This window comes from the organism of the source record quoted next, unplaced genomic scaffold (genome assembly GCF_019419815.1).
Source record: "Pyrus x bretschneideri cultivar Hongxiangsu unplaced genomic scaffold, Pyrus_bretschneideri_v1 Contig53, whole genome shotgun sequence".
Classification (NCBI taxonomy): Eukaryota; Viridiplantae; Streptophyta; class Magnoliopsida; order Rosales; family Rosaceae; genus Pyrus; species Pyrus x bretschneideri.
In genome coordinates, this window is record NW_025999791.1 from 280,847 (window position 1) to 295,294 (window position 14,448).

The 14,448-nt window shown below is 37.3% G+C and overlaps 1 pseudogene; it reads left to right on the forward strand.

Annotated features, from left to right (window-relative positions):
• Window positions 1-5,957: 5,957 nt before the first annotated feature.
• On the forward strand, window positions 5,958-10,526 carry LOC103936880 (annotated as a pseudogene).
• The last annotated feature ends 3,922 nt before the right edge of the window (window positions 10,527-14,448 follow it).

Consider the following 14,448-nt stretch of genomic DNA (forward strand, 5'->3'; position numbering starts at 1 on the left):
GGGACCGAGCAAGCAGGCGTTGGCCCATGTTGGACACAGAGCCCGCACACTGAACACTAAGAGCGAGGGACTCTTGAACGGCCAACTCATCGGACCGTCCTGACAGCAGCCTACTATCTTTTGGAGTGAGGAGGTTCCTAGCTACTATTGTAGCTGTTGTGGCGTCCTGCATCACGGAGTCTTCACCTGTAAGAGGACCGTTAGAAGATAAGAAAGAAGGACACCATACATTACCTTGAAGCGGCGCAACCGGATCACTGCTGAGACTCAATTCTAAGCTAAGGTTCGATGGGTTAGCCATTTTTCAAAGGTGTTAAAAGAGATGGGTGGATGGAGTTAAAACTCAAAAGGCCGGAGATGATTTTCAGGAATAAGCAACCTTCAAAGTATGCATGTTACAGGTGATCAATACCTCTATAAAAAGGAAGAGGCGCTTGCTCAGAAATCAAAGAGGCGTTGGTTCAGAAATCGAAGGGCCGCTTATTCAAAAGTGAAGAGACATTGCTGTGCAAATCTCAAAAGCTGGATTTTCCGGCGTAAGTTAGGCGACGCTTTCTCGGCTTTCCAGAAAACGCGTTCAACTTTGTCAAAAGATCTCCGACAAAGTTGAAAACACGTGGAGGCTGGCGACGCTTTCGCGGCTTTTCAGAGCACGGGTGCCACTTTGTCAAAAGATCACGTGGAGGTCATCATCGCAGCTACACATCTTTAGTTGACAAGCGCAAAGTTCGGCGACGCTTTCTCTGCTTTTCAGAAAACGCGTGCCACTTTGTCAAAAGAGACGCTCGTTCAGAAATCGAAGAGGCGTCGTTCAGAAATCAAAGAGGCGTATTCAAAGATCGAAGAGTCGTCACTATTTCAAAAAGCCGAATTTGCGGGATCAAAACGTTTGTCGACAAGGGTAAAAGAACAGTACCACCACTTGCTATTGGGAAATCCCTATATATGTCGACCTTCATCTTTTATGGCAAGGCAGACCTGCGAAAAAAAAATGCCCAACTCTTCCTCACCTCCGAGAGTACACTCCCAGCAAAACATCTCAAAATACTCAATTTTTTCCTCTTCCCCAAAGATGATACCAGATGCCTGGAGTACAGATGACCCAGAAGGAAACGGTAGATGGAAGCATGTGCTGATTCATTCACCGCTTCTTCAAAAGCAAAAGTATCTCATATCATCAAGGGCGAAAGCAAAGGTATCTCATATCATGCTTTTTCCCTGTCCTTTTCTTTGTCCTTGCTCTTACATGCAGGAAAAGGGGAAATAGAGTTATCAGTCGGAACCTGAAATCAAACTTCCGACCTGGAACTGATTGCCTGGAACCTTTGCCTGGTTGCTTACCTTGCATTGCTCTCGAGTACTCATCGTCGCTGAGAAGTAATGTTTTGAAGCACCATTTAAATGCAAAGGTTGCATTCAACTCCTGCATCAGAGGACAAATACTACACGAGAAGATGCCAAACCTGCATAAGGAAATACCACTTCTGCAGAGGGGAGCAAGTAAGGCAAGTGAAAATGATGCATTGAAGCATGTGGAGACAAGCTACGACTGCATATGCTGAGCTATCCTCTAACCCTCTTCAATACGAATTGGAGAGATTGAACAAAGAAACAGAAAAAAAGGAGTAAGCTCAGACCTTCGGGGAAGACCAAAAGAATCCTGCTGCCCAGTTCAAGAGTAGCACAAAGGAAAATCAACGATAGGGGGAGACCAAAAGAATCCTCCAGCCCAGTTCAAGATCAAGCCTCGATGGCCCTTGAAGAAATCACAAGTCCGATTCAAAATCAAGTGTTCACCACCCTTGAATCAAATTCAACTCCAGATCAAAGGAGTAAGTTCAGACCTTCGGAGGAGACCAAAAGAATCCTCCGGCTCAGTTCAAGAGTAAGCCTGCGGAAAATCAACGATTGGAGGAAACCAGAAAATCTTCCAGTCGAACTCAAGATCAAGCCTCGACGGCCCTTGGGTTGACATCTACATTAAGGGACTTCAAAACGCATCTTCTACACGTGACAAGCACATGTTTACGACGCGCCTTGAAGTGGGGGCATTTGTAGACATCAAAATTTCGGTGAAATAAATGTTGACCAATAATTAAAATTTCAGCGCTCACGTATCACATAAATTTTACATGTAGCGTGTGCCTCAACGAAAAATCGAAATAAATTGGAAAAGTCATCAAATATGACACGTGTCAATACCTGGCAGAAATGATTTATTTCATCTGATTATTTAAATCCAAAAATCAAGTTTTGGAATTCTATAAATAGGAGGCCAAAGGCATTCATAAGGAAGAAAAGAAAGAAAGGAAGAAAGAAAGAAAGGAAGAAAGGAAGAAGCTTTGAAACTCTAAAGCTCTCAAGCAAATCCCGAAGGATCAAGAAAGCACTCTTCGTTCTTCGTCAAATCCTCCTTCAAGATCAAGCCCCGACGGCCCTTGAAGAACTTCCACCAATTCAAGATCAAGCCCCGACGGCCCTTGAGGAAAGTGTTCATCGTTCATCATCCATCAACCTTCAAGATCAAGCCCCAACGGCCCTTGAAGAACTTCCACCAACTCAAGATCAAGCCCCGACGGCCCTTGAGGAAAGTGTTCATCGTTCATCATCCATCAACCTTCAAGATCAAGCCCCAACGGCCCTTGAAGAACTTCCACCAACTCAAGATCAAGCCCCGACGACCCTTGAAGAAAGAGTTCATCGTTCATCATCCATCAACCTTCAAGATCAAGCCCCAACGGCCCTTGAAGAACTTCCACCAACTCAAGATCAAGCCCCGACGGCCCTTGAAGAAAGTGTTCATCGTTCATCATCCATCAACCTTCAAGATCAAGCCCCAACGGCCCTTGAAGAACTTCCACCAACTCAAGATCAAGCCCCAACGGCCCTTGAAGATTCATTCATCATCCGTTCATCCTTAGATCAAGCCCCGACGGCCCTTTGGATCAACAACCTCAACAAATCCACACATCCAATCGTTCTTCAAGATTAAGCCCAAAAGCCCTTGAAGATCCGCTCATCCGTTCACCTTCAAGATCAAGCCCTAACGGCCCTTGAAAAACTCCCACCATTCTTCAAGATCAAGCCCAACGCCCCTTGAAGATTCATTCATCAACTGTTCATCCTCAGATCAAGCCCCCGACGGCCCTTTGGATCAGCAACTCATCCACAAACCTACACCCTACGAAGATAGAATCAGAGGACCAAATTACAAAGAGATTGTAACCCCAAAATCTTTAATAAAAAATATATATTTTGTACACGTATTCTTGTCGCTTGTTTCAGGAATTTCTCGTGTTTACAAAAACATGGCTGAAAAACGAAGCAAGGAAGGGCCATGAAAAGGGGTACCCATGGGGGTTGAAGAATTAGGAAAGCCATAGAAGAAAATTGGAAGAACCAGCAGCAAATGGAAGGGGAAAAGAAAGAAAAAACAAAAACAAAAAGCTACCCGCCGATCCCAACCGTAGCTAAGACCGGCGACTACAAAGGGAAGCACGATCTCGATCGGGATCGCTCACATAAGAATGTGAGAAGCACCCTCAAACAGAGGAAAGATCTTGAAACCTAGAGAGGGTTCTGGAAGGAACCATGCGATGTTTTGTTATTTTGTCTTCTGACAATAGGCAGTAAATCTTACGTATGGAAGTGAAAATTATTCATTGAAGAAATTGTCAGTCTTATTAAATTAGGAATGTGATTGTGTAAATCCTAACATATCTAGGGTATTCATTCAAGAAATTGTCAGTCCTACTAATTTTTCTGTGTTGAACGTGATACAACGCATTGGAGATGTAATTCCAGCTATCAGAGATGGATCTTTTACAATTCAAAGCTCTGTTGTTTTCCGCCAGTCATGTTCTTTTAAAATAAATTAAGATATATGAAACGACCATGAAACATGAAAACATTCCCCATGATGCATGAACCCCCTATATTTATATTTTCCTTTCAATTATATATATTGTATATACGTTCATATATTTTGTCCATATATATATTTGTTCATGCAATATGCAATTATGCTATATGGAATTTGTGAGTCAAAAAATTGAAAGAAAATAGAAACGTCGCCAACTTAGAGTTTTAATAATTAAACTCCTAATTAATTTTCAATTCAAACATTTCTAAAATATAAAAAAAAAAAAATTAGAATAAGTTTGTACCCATTAAATTTTTATAAAAAAATTGATATGTACCCATTATTAAATATACTAATTTGTTATATGAAAAATGTACCATTTTTTAATATAAAATGTACCCATTTTTATATAAAATTCATTCAATCTTTTCTCTAATCCATTTTAAACTTATATGGGTACATTCTATTTCGTTGATTTGATGTGACAGCCTGTCCCGAATTATGTTATCGATGGCATGAAATGACGATTTTTCCCTTGAACATTAGTTGGTGTCGTGGGTGATTTGGTTTTGGTTGGTGACTCAACTAGACCACACACACACACTCACACACACCAATCCCTTTCCTCGTTGATCCTCTCTTTCTCCTCCCTCTCGGATTCTTCTTCCATTTCCATACAACCTGTACAGACAACCCTCAAAATCCTTTCAAACATCGTGGATCGTGATCGTGGTTGGTATTTTTGGACTCTTTGCAAGCTTAGGAGTCGAATGGTGGTGGTTCTGACAGATTTCACAAATGTAGGATCACCTTTGGGTGTTGTTTATTTAGTAATTGTCCAGTCGGACTGCACTTAGGCTATTTATGCTCTGGTTTTGTATTTCACACTTACTCTTGCACTAGCATGTTATCTTAGCTAGTACTATTAGTCGTTTGGTTTTTATTTATTCGTATTTCTCTTTATCATTTTGCTTCTGCACTGTGCAATGGTTACGTCACTCTCACGTGACGGCCAACACGCCTTGATTTCGGTCGAGGTGTGTCATTTGAGAATGTATCTATGTCAAGTTTAATAGAAGAAATTTAATAATGTTATTAAGCCTAATATCTTTTTTTTTTTTTTTGTTGAAAAATGTACCCATGTTTTGGTGCTATAATTTTTTGGTTAGTTTTTTTTTATGAATGTACCCATGTTTTTAGGTATAGACACACACACAATATATTAAAGAGTATAATTTATCTTTAATATTTTTAATCCCATAAATTATGGAGTTTTATTTTAAATCTCATTAATATAAATAACTACAAATTTCATTTTTAAGTTAAAAATATAATAACCTACATAGAAATACATACATTAATGTCAGGGACTTCGATCAAAAACTAAAAATCACAAAGATTTCAGTCAAAGAACATTGGTAGTTAGGGGTCATCGTGTTGATCAATAAAAACAGAAAAAGCTCTTATTTCGTAAAAAAAATATAAAAAAATAAAACATAGATGATTTAGGCATATCAATCATCTATTCTATTAAGAGAAGAGCCTTTGTCAATGTTTTTCCCTCTTTTTCCAATTTTGCCCTCACTTTTGAATACATAATATTGACACCAGGAGGGTAAAATAGTAATTTTGTATCTTTTGATAAAATGACAATCATATCCCTATGTTTCCTATTTTACCCTCTTTTTTGATAAACAATATTTACATAAGGAGGTCAAAAAACAGTAATTATGTATTATTAAGATAAAATATGTACTTATTAAGAAAAATTGTCCCATCATCATTTTTTCATACTCTTTTTAAAATTTTAAAAGCTAATCACACTCCTTAATAAAAAAAACAAAGAACAAAAAACAAAATGAAATTGTTCACACACACAGAGTGTGTGCTCATCGGCTAGTTCCCATTGAATAAATCCTCAGTTACATCCAAAGTAAAAGGCAAAAAAAAAATTTACAGCTATTTTCCATTAGTTTATTAAATTACTAAAAGACTTTTTGACTACTTCCTATATTACTAATTAAATTAATTTTGATAATGAAATCCTAATTTCATCATTTAGTGGACAGTATTTTAAACGATAACTAGACAGTGATATTGTACTTTAAAAGGAGGTGGAGGATGTTGCTTGCTGATCCTTGAGTGCAAGAACACATATAATTGCCACAGAAGAAGCTATGGAGAATTCTAAGCTCCCTCTCCATCTCTGCCACGTCCACAAGCTTTCAAACTTCATCAACCGGACACATATCCTCGTCCACTCGATCGCTCTAGTCTTCTTGATTTCCTATAGGGCCTCTTTCTTCTTCCAACACCCCAAAACCAAAGCCACAACCCTACCATGGCTTCTTGTCTTTGCCTCGGAAGTCCTCCTTGCCTTCGAATGGCTCCTCAGCCAATCATTCCGATGGCGGACAGTTTCGCGAACTGTGTTCCCAGAGAGGCTTCCGGAGGATGACAAGCTTCCGCCGATTGACGTGTTTATTTGCACCGCGGATCCGGAGAAGGAGCCAACCGTGGGGGTAATGAACACGGTGTTATCTGCCATGGCAATGGACTATCCACCAGAAAAGCTTCACGTGTATCTCTCTGATGACGCTGGTGCTGCCGTGACTTTGAATGGGATGAGAGAGGCTTGGAGGTTTGCAAAGTGGTGGCTTCCGTTTTGTAAGAGGTATGGAATCAAGTGTACAGCTCCGGAGGCTTATTTCTCTGCAGGAGAGGATGACGGGGATGAGAACGGTGGTTTTGGGGGCAGTGAGTTCGTACAAGAGAAAGAGCATATTAAGGTTAATTATAATTTCTTTATTTTTTTTGTACGTATTTGTGTGTCAATCAACACCAGAATTCCCTTTTACATTTTCTCACTAGTTAAACGTGAGAGAACGTACAGAATTTCTGTTCTCAGAATGATATAATTAGTTGTAAATATTCAATTGGGCATCTCTCATGTACTACCTTTTTAATAGAGGTCGAGTCTATGCATTTGAAGATTATTATTTTTGAGAAAATACATAAAATGGTCAGTTAAAATGACAAAAAGAATGATAGCGAATAAGTGCAAGATTGACTTTTCGTTTTTTTTTTTTTTTGGTTATTTCTCAAAGCAAATTCCTCATGAAGAAATATAATGATATTTTTCTGCAACAAAGCTAATGGCGAAGATTTGATCGCAGGAGAAATACGAGGCGTTTAAGCAAAGTGTGACAGAAAATGCAAGGATTGGGGACACTAGGAGCAATAGTCGTCGAGATCACTCTGCGATAATTGAGGTATTAATGTCCCCTACATAGGACATTGTTTGCTGGTTAGGGAAAGGGATCCTCTCTGGATCTACTTTGTGGGGATTCTAAGGATCCTCACATTCTAGCCGTTTATCGTACATCGTGCGATTAGTTTTGTCAGATATTATTTGTGTTTGATTTTAAATAAACAACATCAAATGATTTCTGACCGCATGATACATGATGAATGGTCAAGAATAGATCCGGATGGGATCCAATTCTGTTGATTAGTACTTTAGCTTTGGTGATTCTCATCAATACGAAAGACAGATTTATTTAAGACCAATAAAATAAAAGTAGGATCGGTGACGAGAAGTACTGACATAGAAAGAGTTTATTATAACTATGGCGTTATAGTCCAATAATATAATATTATGTTTAAGTTTATCATCACAAGACATTGTATTATTGAACTGATATGTCATATGAAGTTTTAATTTATCAGTGTCAAAATTATGATTTCATTGTATTAACATGTAATTAGTATTTTCCTAGTGATAGTAACGTTGATAACCCGTGCCTCACAACTGACATGCCTACTTAATTTCCAAATTATTTTCTATTTTACCAATACATCCAACAAATGGGAAAAAAGTGGTCTGCACACAATTCATATCATTAACTTTGTCAACATCAGGCTTGCTATAAGAATTCAACCACAAAGGAACCTAATATTCTTGTAAGGAAAGACATATTGTTTTAATTACATACAAATTCATCCTAAGAATCATATCTGGAATTTTGGCAGGTAATACAAGAAACGTCCAGTGATAATGCTGATGCAATTCAAGCAAATGAAGCCAAAAATAGGCCTCTTCTTATTTATGTTTCTCGTGAAAAAAGACCTTCTCAACCTCATCATTTCAAGGCCGGAGCGCTCAATGTTCTTGTATGCATGCATCTCTCTTTTTGTAATTTTGTCACTATTTATGTGTCGATTTTAAGTAATATTCTCTTACCATATATGTGTGTTACTTATATACTGTCAAGCTAGCTGTCAATTAACCACTATGTCCTAAAAAATAGTTCGTTCAATTAATTGATAACTTTGGTTGACAGTTTGATATAATTACCTACATAGTATACTATTTGATAAGTAACGTTGACGTTGTTCTGATCAGCTACGTGAGTCGGCAGTTATAAGCAATTCGCCTTACATATTAGGTTTAGATTGTGACATGCATTGCCATGATGCAAGTTCGGCTCGGCAAGCAATGTGTTTCCACCTTGACCCCAAGATATCACACTCTCTAGCATTTGTTCAATTTCCTCAAAAATTTTGCAACATCAGTAACAACGATATCTATGACAGTCAGTTGAGATCAGCATTTAAGGTACATAAGAACTCAAGGACCAAACTTTGCATCAATCAATTATATGTCATATGTACAAATGCATATAATAATCTTTGACTAGAATTGGTATGGACTTGTATATAAATAGGTGCTATGGAAAGGTTATGATGGGCTTGGAGGGCCATGCGTGTGTGGTACTGGCTACTACATCAAGAGGGTGTCCTTATGTGAAAGTTCCATTAGTGAAGGTAAATACAAATTCAATTAATTAAATACCTTAATTTGGTTTAATAAGCATATACATTAAAATTATGAATTTGTCCGCAATATATGCGTTCATACGTTTTTTAGGTCACTAAATTAGTTTCACTATTGGATGATCAGCCGGGGATGCAATGAAACTTAGACAATGTTTTGGTCCATCCAAAGAGTTCATCAAATCCCTCCGCCAAATCAACAAGCCTGATCGTATGTTCGTCCAAAGAAATAATGCACAGCCAAATGAAACCCAACTACTAGCATCTTGTGCTTATGAAGATGGCACCAAATGGGGCAAAGAGGCGAGTACAATTAAACTATTGAAACCTTACTTATTTCCAAAAAAAGAATATGCCAAGCTTAGTCAATTGTGAGGAGTTGATACGTGTTAGTAGCACAATGTATCAAGCGCTCATAGTAACCCGCTCGGGAGGTGACTCAGCATAGCATTCCTCCAACTTTGAGCTAATGGTGATCTTCTTTTATTTGTGGCATGCAGGTTGGTTTCTTATACGGTTCAGTGGTGGAAGATTACTTCACAGGGTTTCATTTGCATTGCAAAGGTTGGATTTCAGTGTATTGTGATCCAAAAAGGCCACAATTCTTGGGCAGTGGCACCACCAATTTGGATGATTTTTTGGTCCAAGGGACAAGATGGTCCTCCGGCTTGGTTGATGTTGCTATCTCGAAGTTTAATCCTCTTATATATGGCCCTTTCAAAATGCCCACTTTTCTTCACAGCATGTGTTATGCAGAACTTGCCCTTTTCCCCATTTTCTATTTCTTGTCGCTCTGGGGCTTTGCTACCATTCCTCAACTCTGCCTACTCAATGGCATTCCTTTATACCCTCAGGTAATTTTCTCTTATTATACCTATATTTTTTTACAAGTTTCTTTAAAAATTCTTCTGTATAAATGATTCAAAATATATGATGACTTTCACTATCAAGGGAAATGTGCACTTGCTTTATGTTCTTAAGATTGAAACTAAACCATTTACTAATTATGAACATGTGTGGTTAAAAATTGAAACTCACAGTCTGTTGATATAAGTATTTGTATAGTATATACGAAAGCATTACCCTCTTAATTAGTTGTTAAACAACTTTAGTAGTATGATTTTGACATAATAGTATGTCGGTCTTGTTCTTCGCAGGTCTCAAATACTTATTTCATGGTATTTTCGTTCATATTCCTATCATCCCATTCTAAACATTTATACGAGGTGCTCGCAACGGGGTCAACATTTAGACATTGGGTAAATGAGCAGAGGATATGGATGATGAAGTCAGTCACATCCCATTTATATGGTAGTGTGGATGCTTTCATGAAGAAACTTGGAATGAGAGAAGCCAGTTTTTTTCCAACGAATAAAGTCGACGACGTCGAACCACTCAAGCGTTACAATATGGGAGTATTTGATTTCCAAACATCACGACTATTTCTTGTCCAATGGTTGCCATAGTCATCTTGAACATGGCATCATTTGTTGTGGGGATTGCTAGAGGGATCTTTGTGGGGGAGTTGGACAAGATGTTCATACAAGTTTTCATACCCTTCTATGTCATAGTAATGAACTACCCTATCATTGAAGGAATGCTTATAAGGAAAGACAAAGGAAGTATTCCACTCTCTGTTACCCTAGTATCTGCCTTAGTTTCCCTCATTTTCTATTTTTTTTGTTCTATTATTTTCATGTAGCAAGGCCATGGCCTATATATGTGTCCGTTATATACATACATTTTTACTATTAAATGTAGGGTATGTAAAAGATGTACTCTGATTATTCTTGTCTAAGAATTCTACTACTTGCCACTTAGTGCTACAGTTTAGTGGTATTTCTTTTTACATATAAGTGGGAGGTCTTAGGTTTGATTCTCGCCAAAGTTGAATTTGAATCAAATTATTGATAGCTCATTACGAGGCTAAGCCCACCCGTTTTCCTTTAGTGTAATATTATTTGTTATAAAAAAAAAAAAGAATTCTACTACTTCACCCTCCAAAATAATAGGAATGCACAAGTGGACCCATAATTTGGAAGAAAGAAATCTCACCATTAAATTCACCATAAACTAAGCCCAATAAGTTTCAGCTGCAACATTAATAATTAAGAACATGTATCTCCATAGTCCAAGTCCACAATAGTTCTGGACATCTCATGTTGAGATACTTTTTCCAAACCACCCTGATGCCCTACTAAGTTTAAAGAAATAGTAATTAAACACTGTTTTTAACTTCTTTCACACCTATGTTTAGTCTTATTTTTTGTTTCCATTTATTATATGATGATCATAAATAAAGTTGGTGTGTGAAAAAAATAAAAAGAATGTGTGAAAATCACCTCTCCAAATTTAACAAGGGATATAAATGTTGCGAATTTCATCATGTTTAAGTTGGGTTTGTTAAAATTTTATAAGAGCTCAACTTGGTTGGCTCATTTATTTTCGAGCCGATCTCAAGCGGGGTAAAAAAGAGAAGTCGAATACGAGCTAATTTACAACAATGAGAGGGTCTGCTTGTATAACATTTTCAAGCTTCTTATTAACGAGCTACTTACGTGCTTTACGATTTGGGCATGTCTAAGTCAAGCTTGGTTTGTTTCTTAAACAAGTTCAACGCTTAATATAGAAAGAGAAATAACATGTTTTAAGTTTGAGTCATTGTCTTCGTAACAGTGGTGGATTCAAGATTTGAATCACAAAAAAAAAAAAAAAAAAAAAATTAGTTTATTCACTAAGGCATTTCTTTGAACAATTGTCGTCAGCTGAACCATGTTGCACACATGTCAACATAGATCGACATATACCAAAGCAATCTGATGAGTGATATCTAGAGAATTTGTCAAGTGCTCTTGACAACACTTGACACAACCTGCTAAGTGCTGCCAAGATATGCCTAGCATGCATTACATCAAACATTTATTGGGCACAAAAGGGACCCATATCAAACATTCGAAGAGTTCTTGGAAAACCTTCACATATATATTTGCTGGATCCTAGGTGGTCTTGGGACCACTTTGGTATCACTAATTCATGGTAATACTTTTTACCACTACTCACTTTTCAAGGTACTTTATACCGGCTCCAATATAATTTTTTTTTATTATTGAAAAATGTGAGATCGAACTTAAAAAATGGGTGACACAAAATTTAATTACAACTTTGATCAACTCAACCAATGATGCTAAGACTACTCTTGATGCCTTTAGTATCCAACACTCCAAAGATTTGCATCACAAAATAAATTATGGTCAAGATTGTTTTTGAGAAAAAGAAAATTGTTAAGATTATCAAATGCCTTTATTCCCAAGAAAAAGCTGAGATGGCAAACTACTAAATAGACCAACCGTATTATCTTAACAAACAATACCCATATAGACATGTAAATTTCATTGCATGCAAATGATGCATCACAAAGCTCCACGTGGTATATGAATCATCACAAATGGACAAGTCATCAATGACATGTGGTACAAGTTAAGCAAAGGAAGCTCAAAAGCATTCCCAAAATTAGGCCAAAATGGGGGAATACCCTTAAAAATCGGCAAGGGGTTCAAATTGCTCCCAAAGCCAGAAAGAAAGCTAAAGCATCTTCACAAAACAAGCAAGAATTAAAGATTGCTCACAAAATAGGCAAGAAAGCCCTATAGATTTCGGCCAAGCAAGGGAAAGTGGCTGAAAACAAGATACAAAACATGCCTAAATTCTCCCATGGAGGAATCAAGACACAAATCAAAGCCAAATCCACCCAAAGGCATGACTTTGGAAGTTTATAAATACAAGGTCCCAAGACAAGCATAAGGTCGACAATATCTACGTTCAAAGGCCGAAATTCTCACATTGAGAAGAACCTTTGCCAAATCTTTGAAGACTCATATGTTGCCAAAGCTTTCTTCAAAGAATACACAACCAAATTCGAAGCTTTCTTTCGACCAAAGTCGAAGCATTCCCTTGAAGAATCAACAAACACTTGTGTCAATTCCTTCAAGACTTTGTTGCAAGCTTAAAACTTGTAACAACGTTCGATTTAAGATCAAGTTGTCAAGACCCGTGCCGCAACTTTGAGGTGAAGACTATCTACGTATTGTTTCAAGCTCAAAACTTGAAGCAATTGTTTAATCGTTCGTCTAAGATCAAGTCATCGCGACCTTTAGATCAACAACATATACATTTACATCAAATTTGAAGATTGAATCAAAGGAAAATTGTAAACAGAGATTGTAACCTTACAAATTCATCAATACAAATCTACTATGTACATGTGTTCTCGTTTCATTCGTTATAGATTTTTCATGTTTACAACCCAATCCTAATTCCCAAAATCCATTCTTACAATCAAATCAAGATTATGCTTAAGTAACAAAATCACCCCCAACTGCAATAGGAAAACCATAAAAAAGTAGAGCAGTAGACACTCACATGCATCGTCCCACAGCCGTTCTCGCTGCCTCACCATCGAACCTTTCACAAGACTACTCTTTAAAACTTAACTTTTCTAGTGTTAGGATCAGCTGCCCAGTCTAAATCAGAGAATGCAGTAATTGATGCAAAATATATAAGCACACAAATTAAAACCCTCTTTTGACAATTGTAGTATATGTATAAGTAGGGATCGTTCTAAACCGGGGATTAGGAGGGATTACTAAATCACTTGGAAACTGACTCAAAAACGTAAAACAAAGTTTAAAACACTAAACTAGACTCAAATAATGCAAAACTAAACACTTAAAACACTAAAACAAACCAAAAGACTCAAACATCACCCAAAACACTCAAAACTGCCTTAAAAACACTTTCTGGGCAGTTTTGAGCACCTAACCTAATTTGCACGAATTTGGGTTATAACTTGAATCAAAACACTTAGAAACACAAACTAAGACACTTTCTAACTATATTGAACACTAAAGTAAAGGGGATTTGATTTTTGACGAAATTAAACCAAATGCACAGATTGTAATTCAAACAGATTGTAACTATGAAATTTATGAAAATATGGATGAATGCTAGCTAGAAGGTTCTTCTCCACACATATCACACTTGCATACAAGATGATTTTCAGTTGGTCTTTCGATGAATCATGAAACTTAACACCCCGGGTTAATTAGGTTCGCTTAAATTAACCTTCAAGTTCTCCTTAAGTTAATGAATTGGATGGGACCGCGCATACGCAATTCAAAACATTCTCCAAAAGTCCTTTACGTGAAAAGCACAATAAAGATACAACCAAAGATCATTAAGCAACATGAAAACTATAAGTGTTGACGAGGCATTCGTTAGTATGATGAGCATGAAACTAGTGCCAAGAATTCATTTAACGCGATTGTTTATAAGCAACCTCCACTACTTGTGAATATAAGTTCATAACTATTAGGTGAAACTCACTTATATTCTAGCGTCATATTCATGCATGAAAACTAAACGTGCACTCTCAATAAACATACACAAATAAGTTATCAATCAAGCAGTTAAACAAATTGAATCCACAACTCATGAAATTCCAACCGAAGGTAATCAATTTATATTGCAAGCATAAACATGGTTTCGAATCACCCCCTAACTAACTAGGGATTTAGCCTCTCATGTTCACAGAAAGAGAAACAAAATTGAAATTAAACATAAAGAACAAAAGATTGATTACACCTAAAACGCCCAAGGAATCCACTTGAATTTCTGCACGCTTAAGCTCCTCTTCCTTCTTCTCCTTGCTGCGGCAGAGATGTTTTTGGATGATTTGGGATGATTTTCTAGGT